Genomic DNA, 12,962 nt, shown 5'->3' on the forward strand with positions numbered 1-12,962 from the left:
TCCTAACTTTGGGCTTTGTTTGTTGTTCTTTTTCTAGTTCCTTTAGGTGTAAGGTTAGATTGTTTATTTGAATTTTTTCTTATTTCCTGAGATAGGCCCTTATCACTATAAACTTTCCTCTGAGAACTCTTTTTGCTATATTCCATGGATTTTGAAATGTTGTGTTTCAATTTTTATTTGTCTCCAGGTATTTTTTGCTTTCCGCTTTGATTTCTTTGGTGACCCATTGGTGGTTTAGTAGTATATTCTTTAGATTCCATGTGTATTTTTTTTTTTAAATGTAATTGATTTGTTTGTTAAAAGTTGTTTCATGTATTTAGCTGCTCCTATTTGGGGAGCATATATATTTACAGTTCTTATATCTTCTTGTTTAATTGATTCCTTTATCATTATTTAATGTCTTTCTTAGTCTCTTTACATTCTACTTTGAAGTATCTTTTGTCTGTCTAAGTATTGCTACCTCAGCTTTTTAATCTTTTTTCTTTTATGGAAAACCTTTCTTCATCCCTTTACTTTCAGTCTGTGTGTATATTTAAATCTAAAGTGAGTCATTTTTAGGCAGCTTATAAATGGGTCTTGTTTTCTATCCATTTTGCCACTCTATGTCTTTTGATTGGAGTATTTAGTCCATTTATATTTTAATTATTAATAAGTATATACTTATTGTCATTCTGTTCATTGTTTTTGTACATCTATTTTTCTTTCTTTTGCTCTCTTCCCTTGTGATTTAATGACTATCTTTAGTATTCTGTTTGGGTTCTTTTCTCTTTCTTTGTGTGTGTATCTATTATCAATTTTTGGTTTGTGGTTTATATATAACAATCTAATATATCTGACATATTTTACATCATTTTTATGTGTGTATCTTTTTACTTATTGTGCATATAGATGAAATTACTACTTCATCTTTTATCCTTTCTACTAGCTTTATGAGTGATTGATCTACTGCTTTTACTCTGTATTTGCCTTTACCAATGAGATATTTTTCTTTCCTAACCTTCATGTTTCTAGTTGTGGTCTTTTCTTTCCACTTAACAAAGTTTCTTTAAACATTTCCTGCAAAGCTGGTAAGTGTTGCTGAAATCCTTTAACTTTTACTTTTATATAAAACTACTTATCTCTCCTTTATATTTAAATGATAGCCTTGTTGTGTTTAACAGATGTCCCCAACCCGCAGGCCATGGACCAGTAGTAGTCCATGGCCTGTTAGGAACTGTGCTGCATGGCAAGAGGTGAGCAGTGAGCAACAGAAGCTTCATTTGCCACTCTCCATTGTTCACATTACTGCCTGAACCACCCTCCACCCCACTACAGGTCCATAGAAAAATTGTCTTCCACGAAACTGGTCCCTGGTGCCAAAAAGTTTGGGGGTGACTGGTGTAGAATATTCTCGGTTGAAGGTATTTTCCTTTAGTATCTGAATATACTGTGCCACTCCCTTCTGCCCTGCAAAGTTTCTGTTGAAAAATCAGCTGAGGGTCTCAGGGTAGTTCCCTTGTATGTAACTAGTTGCTTTTATCTTGCTGCTTTTAAGAGTCTCTCTTTATCTTTAATTTTTGTCAATTTAATTATATTGTGTCTCAGTGTGGATCCTTTTGGCTTCATCTTGTTGAGGACTCCATGATTCTTGTCTCTGGATAGTTGTTTCTTTTCCCAATTTAGGGAATATTTCATCTATTACTTCTTCAAAAAGTTTCTGTTCTTTTTCCTCTCTCTCCTCATTCTGGGACTCATAATGTAAATGTTACTATGTTTTACGTTGTCTCAGAGTTCTCTTAATATATTCTCATTTTAAATTATTATTTTTTCTTTTTTCCATTTAGCTTGGGTGATTTCCATTACTGTCTTCTAATTCACTGATCTATTCCTTTGTATCATTTATCTTACTGATGATTCCTTTTAGTATATTTTTATTTCACTTATACTCTTCATCTCTGGTTCTTTTTTATGTTTTCTAACTCTTTGTTAAACTTCTTACAGTGTTTATCCATTCTTATCTTGAGTTCATTGAACATCTTTAGGATTAGTACCTTGAACTCTTTATCAGGTAGATTGTTTATCTCCACTTGACTTAGTTCTTCTGGGGTTTTGTCTTGTTCCTTTGTTTGAAATATATTCCTCTCTTGACTCTTTTTGTCTAATTCTCTGTTTATTTCTGTGTATTAGGTAGATTGGTTACATTTCTCAATCTTAGAGAAGTGACTTTACATAGGAGATGTCTTATGGTACCCATCAGCACACGCTCCTCTGGCCACCAGAACTATATGCTCTATGGGTACTCCTGTGTGGGCTGCATGAGTCTGTTTGTTTTGGTGGGTCAGACTAGTGTGGTGCACTGGTAGGAAGGGCTGGCCTCCAGCCTTGTTGGCTACCAGGACCTTCTTCCTGGTCTTCTGGTGGGCAGGGCTGGATCCTGGGGCAGAAAGTTATGAGGCCCTGGGTGGACCAGAGCTGGTGTCAACATGCTGGTGGGTGGAATCATGTCCCCACATGACTGGCTGGCACCTGTGGAACCTGAGGTTGATGCTGGTCCACTGGCAGTCAATTGAGCCTCAAGCCCTATTAGGCTAGAGAGAGGACTCCAAAATGTTGCTTTCCAGTACCTGTGTCTTCATGGTAGAATAAGCTTCCAAAAATGGCTGATGTCAGCAACTATGTCCCCAGGGGGAGTCCCAGCTGTCTTCTGCCTCTTTGGGAGGTTCTCCCAGATCAGCAAGTAGGTCTGACTCACACTCCTTTAAAATCACTGCCTCTGCTCTGGGACTCAGAACATGTGAGGTTTTGTGTACCCATTTTAAGAGTGGAGTCTCTGTTTCCTATGGCCCTCTAGGTCTCCTGTTTTCAGCCTGCACTGGTCATCAAAACCAGGCATTCTGGGGGCTCATCTTCCTGGTGCAGGAAACCTGGGCTAAGGAGCCCAATGTGGGACTTGGACCCCTCTACCCCTCTCTCCTTGGGAAGAATCTTTCCACCTGTGATTATCCTTCTGTTTGTGAGTCACCTACCTAGGGATTTGACCCTGACCATACCACATCTCCACCCCTTCTTCCCATTTCATTGTAGTCTCTTCTTTATACTGTTGTGGAAAATTTTTTCTGCTATACTTTAGGTCATTCTCATTGATAGTTGTTCTATGAGTAGTTGTAATTTGGGGTGCCCATGAAAGGAGATGAGCTCAGAGTCTTCTTACTCTGCCAACATTTTTGCCCATACCTTTCATGATTTACCTGCTATAAGACATATTAACTATATATTTGTATGTAAAATGAGTACAGTAGATATAAAAAGTGATGATAAATATATTAAAAATTCTCCTTTTAGACATTATATCTACCAAAAAACATGTAAAATGAAATAGCTGAAATTTTAGGTGTCTGCAGTGAGCCATACCTCTTTTCCTGTTAAGTAATCCTATATGGAGCAAATTAGATAACATTTTTCAACTGACCTCACATTATAGAATGACATAGTATGTGAGCTAAGTTTAGGAGTTTCCTTTGGAAAATTTCCTGATGTTTTAGTTATCAGTCTGTAGGTTAAATCTAATGACAATGTCTGTAAGAGAAAAATGCTTATTCTAGACTGCCATGCTATTCTTATTGTGTTGTTATTTTTTCTATTTTATCTTGGCATATCAATGATGGCCTCATCTCAAATTGATATTTTTTTAGAACTAGAATGTATTATTAGACTTCCTTTAGAATAAACCTTTATTCTTGGCATGATTAAATTCTAATTATTACAAAAATATATTGAGATCTCTTTCCTTAATAAGTTTTACAAATGAAACCTTCAAACATCTGTTTGGAGCCTTATCCTCCCCAGCTATGATTTTTATTTATTTATTTATTTATTTTTTTATTTTTTTGTGGTATGCGGGCCTCTCACTGTCATGGCCTCTCCCATTGTGGAGCACAGGCTCTGGAGGCGCAGGCTCAGTGGCCGTGGCTCATGGGCCTAGCCACTCTGAGGCATGTGGGATCTTTCCGGACCGGGGCATAAACCTGTGTCCCCTGTATTGGCAGGTGGACTCTCAACCATTGTGCCACCAGGGAAGCCCCCCAGCTATGATTTTCATTGCCTACTTTAGGTGCAAATTTTTTGTTGTTGAGATATTATTTTGTCATATCATTTGAGGAAAAAAAATATTGTTGTAGAAGGAATAGCCCTGGACAATTATAAGCATAAAACATTACCATAAGTTATCAAATTTATTGTGAAAAAAAGAATTAAAATTTCAACAACTGTGAAAATTCAAAAATTTTACCCTACTCACAAGCAAACAAATTAGACTGACATTGTTTCTTGGCTTGTGAGAGAAGACACAAGACTCCTGGGTCAGAGACAGGGAGAGTTTATTGCTGAGAGCAAAAAAATTTACATTTTGCATAATTTTCTGAAGCTCCAATTCCCATAAAGAAACTATTATGTGTGCATGACACATGCACACATAATAGTTGTATTATAAGAGAGGATCACTGAACTTAGAGAAACAGAACATGCCCATACTTTGCCCTGGGGGGAGACATTATCTTTATCACTCAGGTGTTACCTTTGCTCCAGAGGGACATTATCTCTATCTTCCAAGGCTGTAGGCAAACCTGCCTTTTCACGCTCTTTGCCAAGAGCATTGTTTTTGCCACATTATCCTTAAAAATATAATGTGGATCAAAGAATAGTCAGTGCCTCACTTTCCTAGATTAGCAGAAATATATGAAACCCATGGAAAATTGTTTCTTAACAGTAAAGTGTGCAATATAGTTTCTCTAAAACAAATGTAAGATAGAAATAAATGTTAGTGGCATAACATAGTGAATGTTCATTCACAATGCCTTGATTGAAGGTCAAATTGGGTAGAATTGTTTTGGTTTTCTTATTGATACAGGATATTAAAATAGTAAGGTTTAGGAAAATATTATAGCCCTTTTTACTTTTTCCACAGAATCTAAAAATGAACAAATGGCAGGTATTTGTTGAAATTTATGCTAGGTATTATAGCAGTATCAAAAAATTACATTCCTTGAAATGGTTTATGATTTCTGTGGGGAGACATAATGTCCATATATGCAGCAAACTAAAGAAAAACTTATTAAGGTATATATTGAAATACTAGACTAGAGACTAGAATTGATATGTTATTGATTTAATTTATAAACCATTTTAACATATATTGCCTCATTTTGTATTCATACCTCATTCATATTATGATATTTTGTTGATTTTACAATTTAAAATTTGTATTGTCTCTGAAATAACCATGGATTTTATAGTTGATGGCATCTTAGAAATAAAATAGCAGTATTTTCTGAGTGGTACAGAGAGTAGTGGTCCATTTTTTATCATTTGAAATGTATCATTTCCATTTGGAGAAGGAAGTTATGCTCAAATATATTGTTATTTTCTCAAGATAACACTGCCAATACATATTAAACCATAATTTGAACCAAAGTCTTTTTATTCTAACACTTTTTTTTTTTTTTTTTTTTTTTCTGTATGCGGGCCTCTCACTGCTGTGGCCTCTCCCGTTGTGGAGCACAGGCTCCGGACGCGCAGGCTCAGCGGCCATGGCTCACGGGCTTAGTTGCTCCGCGGCATGTGGGATCTTCCCGGACCAGGGCACGAACCCGTGACCCCTGCATCGGCAGGCGGATTCTCAACCACTGCGCCACCAGGGAAGCCCCTAACACTTTTTAACCTAACAAAAACTGCTCCATAAAAAGGAACGAAATTGAGTTATTTGAAATGAGGTAGACGGATCTAGAGTCTGTCATGCAGAGTGAAGTATGTTAGAAAGAGTAAAACAAATACCGTATGCTAACTCATATACATGGAATCTAAAAAAATGGTACTGATGAACCTAGTGGCAGGGTAGGAATAAAGACACAGATGTAAAGAATGGACTTGAAGACACAGTGGGGGAAGGGGAAGCTGGGATGAAGTAAGACAGGGAGATCAACTCAACGCTCTGTGATGACCTGTAGGGGTGGGATAGGGAGGATGGGAAGGAGGCTTAAGAGGGAGGGGAGGGCTTCCCTGGTGGTGCAGTGGTTGAGAATTCACCTGCTGATGCAGGGGACACAGGTTCGTGGCCTGGTCCGGGAAGATCCCACATACCGCGGAGCGGCTGGGCCCGTGAGCCATGGCCACTGAGCCTGTGCGTCCAGAGCCTGTGCTCTGCAACAGGAGAGGCCACAATAGTGAGAGGCCTGCGTACCAAAAAAAAAAAAAAAAGAAAAAAGAGGGAAGGGATATGTGGATATATGCATACTTATAGCTGATTCACTTTGTTGTACAATAGAAACTAACACAATATTGTAAAGCACTTATACTCCAATAAAGAAAGATATATTTAAATAAAGGTATATACAAAGAAAGAAAAAAAGTGCTTTCTGCCTCATAGTTTGACACTTCACACTATTTCATTATTGATGGCATTGAGAGCTTCAGAAGAAATAATATTTTCTCAGATTAGCTTAATACCAGACAGATCTTTTGTTTAAGTCCCAGTGAAATACTCTTCAGAGAGTTAAAAGGTTAAATAAAATATAGCTAAACAAAACGAAACAATGCTATCTTTTTGCCTGTGATCATCTGAAGTGTTCCTCTCTTTCTTTTCAGTGTGTAGGTCTTTTTTTGTATTAGTAACATAAAGACTTTGTCATAAGTATTTAAAATATTTTCCTGTTTGTAGTTTGCATTTTAGTTGTATGTTCTGCATTTTGCTGTAAATAAAATAGTCTCTATTTCAATTTTGCAAATGTACATTCATAAATTTTTACATAATAATTTCTATATTTATTATGTTCTCTTTCATATCTGTGTTTTGTTTCTATTCTCATTATTGCTCTTGACATTTTTACTTTTATTATTTATTTGCTTTTTCTTCATTTTAATTAATTAAGCTTTTATGTTTCTTTCACAATTCTTAGATGATTTGTGAGTCTGGGTAAGGCAGGCTAGATAACAAATTGGTCCATTTTTAAGGACTGGTGAGATTACTTGGACTCACTCAAGGCAATTTTCACTAAATTCATAAATAAGCATGGCAAATTATCCAAATGTTTGTATATAAACAACTGAGTATGAGGAGTCTTGATGGATGCCACAAACTGGTGTCTCCCTATTTCCTTTTGCAGATACTCCAAAAGCTTGACCTTAACTGTGCAGATTCAGGAACAGTCTAAAGGAAGTTTTGCACTAACATTAGTACTTTTTACTGGGAATTGGGGCATGATGGTAGCCCATAGTGTTTGATGTACAAATTCTAAGTTTTTGCCAGTAAACAGCTATATATTTTAGTTATATAATGATTGCAAACTCACTATTTTCATATTTTATTTGAGATTTCATCTCCACAGTCCCAGATGTGATCTACCACAGTAGGATGCTGGGGAGAAGTTCATTATAGGTCTGTGCTTAAGAAATAGTCTATAAGTAAAAATAAGCTAAAGATATGTGGCCTATTTTGGGGTTTCCTGGGGTCTGATGACTCATAGGAGTACAGGACATGCTATTTGTCTTTGTCATCTCCCAGGTAACTTATATGTTTATGTTCTTTTCTTAATAAGTAAGATGTAATAGAAATTCTCCTTATGTTGGTGCTTTGAGAAATAAGACTTTTTAATTTTATTTCTCCTTTTACCTTCCTTTTTATTTTATTTTTGTTGTTTTTTGTTTTATTTATTTATCTATTTGCCAGTGCCACAAAACCCACATCATATCATCTTGTAATCACTATTCTCAAAAGTAAATGCCATCTTGAATTTTATGTCAATAACTCCTTGAAAATTATCTGGAAAGAGAGAGTTCATAGCTTCTTTTTATTCTCAGAGGGGTCTAAATATACCCAAAGTTAGCAACATTTTTCTGGAAGTGTAATCATTATAATACCAAAGGGATTTGCAGAAAGAAAGGAGTGCGAAAGAGCCTCGACCTAGAACCACTTAATTTTAATTCATGTATAATACTTAGTACTGTACATTAAAAAGTGTAGTTAACAGGAGTAAGAGGATCTAGAGAAATAAAATGTTTCAGGTATTACATTTATGTCATTTTTAGTTTAGTGGTAAACCACTAATTAATTCCTAAAAGGAACCTACTAAAAGTATATATTTTCCAATTTTATGGAGTTTTTTTCTGAATAATCTGGCACGTTTTACTATTTTGATGTATTTTATATTCTCAAGACAGGATTCTGGGAACACAGTGAAAGAAAGACAGAAATTGGGGGCATTTGGATTGCCCTGGGCATGACACAAACATTTTTATCTGTCGTATCCTTTTTAATGAGAGTAACAGCTAACCCATAATGTATAAGTAAGAACTTTGCCAAGAACAGTTACAAAGTGTTAATTGTATATTTTTACAGTTGAATTCATTATTACTGTTGAAATTTATGTATTCTTTCTGCTTATGCCTGAAAATGAGAATTTGTTTTAGTAGATGGACTTACTGCCTTATAATAATCTAGTAATTTCTTTCAGAATTTTTCAACCTGAGTTGAAAAATTGGGCCCTTAGACTCTGAGGGGACTTATATATGGTTGAACCTCAGGATCTATACTCACTTCTTTGCCTTTTCTGGAGTTTAACTAAACATGTGTCCCTAAACAATCTAGTTCAGTTTTTCCTGTTTTGTTTTTTTTTTTTTTTTTTTTTTTTTTTTGTGTGTGTGTGTGTGTGTGTGTGTGTGTGTGTATTTTGCATAAATATAGTCATTCAGCAGATATTATTTTGTGTCTGAATTAATATTGTATTGTGAGATTCTTCCATATTATCAGTATTTTAAAATTCATACATAGAGGTAAGTGCTTAATAGTACCTCATGATTCTAATTAGCATACCCCTGAATTATTTTCCTTTTCTTTAATCTTCATATCAGCCGGTTTATTGTAAATTACTATGTGGTTAATTAAACAAATGAAAGGAAATAAATAAAATTAAAAAGGAAAAGAAAAGGAAAACATGAAAAGAAAAAAGAAAAGGAAAAAAGAAATCTCAGAAACTTAAAATGACAAAGTTATCTTTTTCATACATGATACTCGGTCATCTAGAGTTGGTTGTGACTCTCCCCAGATTCTACACTCTGGGACTTAAGCTGATAAAGAAGCCCCTTCGTGGACATTGCTTGTCTCATGACAAGTGGAAAGGAGAACATGGTAGGTACATTCCATGGATTAAAGTTTTTGCTCAGGTAGCACATGTCACTTTCACTCACATTTCTTTGTCCAAAGCAATTTTCATGGTGAAGCATTTTATCAATGAGGCATAGAGGAGTATGAAAATTTTGAACAATAATACAATCTATCAAATCCTCTTTTGTGAGATGTCAGTTCAAAGCATATATCCATGTTTCTCTTTGATCATCTCCCTCCCCCCCCCACCAACTTTTTAGTGCTTTTACTTTGGTTTTGTTGATCTTCTTCTATTTTGTTTATTTTCTATTTTATTAATTCTTTCTTCTATCTTTATTATTTATGTATTATATTAATTCAATATGTCCTTCTTATACTGATTTCTTATGATATATTCTTAGCCTATTGATTATCAACATTCTCATTTTTAATATATACAGTTAATAGTATATATTTCTCTTTAATTTAAGTTGTATCCCACAAGTTCTAATATATACTACTTTTATCAACATTCATTCAAAATACTTTTAAAAAATTTTACATCATGATTTTTCTTTAATCAATGAGTTATCTGATAGTTTCCAAACACATTGAGCTTTCCTAATTATCTTTTCTTATTCATTTCTATCTTAACTATGATCATAGAAATACTTTGTATGATTTTCATCTCTTCAACTTTATTGTCAAGCGTAAGTCATTATAATAAATATTCTCAATGTATCAATAGAAAGAAGTATGTTGTAGTTAGTAGTAGGGGTGATGGCCTGCGCATACTTATTAGAACAATGTGTTAATTTTTTTTGTCCACTCTGATATATCAAGTGGATGGGAAAACTCAAATTGACTTTCCTGAGCCTACTGTGTCCATCTTTTCCCAATTCAAGATCAGTGATGACATGTTGGCAGCTTGAAACCTTGTAACAATGAGATTGATATAGGAGCTATTATACACAACTACAGCCATCAGGAGTGAACTGGATATAAAAAACAAACAAACAACAAAATAGATGCATGTTCAATTCTCCATGACTGTGATCTTTCTTCTAGGGCATTGCAAAAAACTTGTAATGTGATTGGTGGCATCAGTTCACATGAGTTTTCTCTATCATATTAAATTAGACAAAATTCTATAACAAAACTAGTCCAGGGCTTCCCTGGTGGCGCAGTGGTTGAGAATCCGCCTGCCGATGCAGGGGACACGGGTTCGTGCCCCGGTCTGGGAAGATCCCACATGCCGCGGAGCGGCTGGGCCCGTGAGCCATGGCCGCTGAGCCTGAGCGTCCGGAGCCTGTGCTCCACAACGGGAGAGGCCACAACAGTGAGGCCCGCATACCACAAAAAAAAAAAAAAAAAAAAAAAAAACTAGTCCAGAAAACACTATAGGAGAAATGGGAAGTCATCTTATCATTTGTTTCTCTTATCTCTGATCTATCCTCCCTTTCTTTAAAGGGAATATCACAGGGTTGTCAAAATGATATAAAAATTACAAGGACCAGTACAACAGGAGAGAAACTATAATAACTTACTATTTATATAGTATGAATGAAGCAAGGGATATTGCTACTTTTTGAACTAATTCCATAAAGGAAGGTAATCACTACTTCCCTGTGTTGTGTGATTATAGAAATGTCAGTACAGTTTTAAGATTTTATGTAGCTCTTGGGTCTTTAACTTAAATTGGATCCAGCAAGAATAGAAAAGATTTAAAGATAAGGCAAGAAATAGTCATTCAGTGTGGCAATCAAGCAGAATTCTTCTAAAACTAGAAGTAGTATAAGTAGTACAAAAAATATTTGACATTTCCAGTTTAGTGACTAACCAATCATTCACAGAAGGAACCTTCTAAAAATAGATATTTTCTAAATTTTATGGAAGTTTTTCTGAATAATCTGATAAATGGTGGTTTTTACTGTTCATGCTTCAGTTTAGATGCCCAAGGCAGTATTTTAGAGATTTTTATGGAAGGGAGGGAGCAATTAGGGACATCTGGATTGCCCCAGGCATGATCAAAATATTGTTTACTTGTTCCCTCCTCTTTAAAGAGAGTAATGATATCTAAACCTGACTGCCTACGTAGGAAGTTTGCCAAGAGCAGTAATGAAATAAAGTATCTTTATATAATTAAAATTCTATATTACTGTGGAAATATCTTTACTTCTATTTATGCAACATGTTGAGAATTTAGAAGATGGACTTATTGCCTCATGATAAACCTATAATATCTTCCAGTGTATAATTCCTTAATCAGGGTCCTTGAATTTTAAGGGGATCTATAAATAGATGACTTCAGGAACCATAAGCACAATTTTCTGGAATTCACGACTTTTTCAAATTCTCAAAGGAACTGTTTCCCCAAATGTACAGTCCTTTGGGAGTGTAATCATTTTGTTACTAAATGACATTTTGAAAGAAATGAGTGTGAATAGGAGCAGTATCTTAGGATGACTTTAACTATCACATAAAACACTTTGTACAGTTATGAGAACATTTAAATGCATATTATTAAAGCACAGCAAATAGGAACAAAGCTTCCAGGTAAATAGAATGCATTGATTTCCTTCTATATGTCAGGTATTATGTCATGTCCATCATACAGATTTTATATTTGTAGAATAGGTTTTACATTTATATGTAGCTAAATGTGATGACTATTTTGGATTAAAATAGTTTCTAATATCAATATTAATTATACTTTAATCAAAATCATTGTATTTGACAGAGTTAACAATCTCTTGTTCCCAATATTTTCTCTGTATTAGAATCACCCTGATGGTTTTTAAAGTACTCCAGAGCATAGACCCCACCCCAGACCTGTTACCTGTTAAGTCAGAAACTCTAGGGGAAGGCTTGGGCATTAGTATTTCCAAAAAAAAAAAAAAAAAAAAAACCTCCTCAAATGATTCCATTGTGCAGAGAGCGTTGAGAACCAATGCTCAACTATTTAAATGAATAATACCTAATTAAATCATACAGTCAATAAGTGCATACAAGTACAATTTTACTTAATTTATCCTGACAAACTCACAATTCATTTATAGAATACCTGCTGACAAGTGAGCACTTTGTAAAATGCCATCAATTAGTGATAAATATTTGGGTTTTATTCTCAAGGATTTTACAGACATAGAAGTAAAATGATTATTCTATTTGGGCTTGAATTACTATTCATAGATTGTTGCACAAGTAGTTACCAGGGAAAAACAGTTTTAAAAAATACTTCATGGTTTTGAGGTCTTCAGATTTTTTAAATCGCCTTTAGACATTTTTTCATAATTTTCATTGTTAATTTCATTCAACTGTCAAATATTTAACACAGTTTTATAATACTTCCTACATAGGCAACTGAACTCAAATAAAGTAAAACACTTTATTTCTAACTCTTTCATATTTAAATGGATGACTCTAGAATCTTATCTGAGAACAAAAAGTAGAGTCCAGTAATCCTATTATATTTACTTGTAATGGAAAATTAAAATTTTCTTACAGGATAGAACTAATAAATGAATTCAGCTATGTTTCAAGGTAAACAAATCAATATGAAAAATCAATTATACTTTATATACTAGCAATAAACTATGAAAATTAAGGAAACAATTATATTTAAAATAGCATCAAAACAAAATACAAGTGTAATTTTAACAAAAAATGTGCAAAACTTATACTCTGTAAAATTTTTAAAAATGATTGAAATTGAAGAAAATCCAAATAAATGAAAAGATGTCAAGTTTATGGGTCTGAACACTTAATATGTTAAGATGGCAATACTTCCCAAATTGATTTATAGAAGCTACACAATCCCTATCAAATCCCAGCTAGATTCTTTGTAGAA

This window comes from Kogia breviceps, chromosome 16 (genome assembly GCF_026419965.1).
Source record: "Kogia breviceps isolate mKogBre1 chromosome 16, mKogBre1 haplotype 1, whole genome shotgun sequence".
Classification (NCBI taxonomy): domain Eukaryota; kingdom Metazoa; phylum Chordata; class Mammalia; order Artiodactyla; family Physeteridae; genus Kogia; species Kogia breviceps.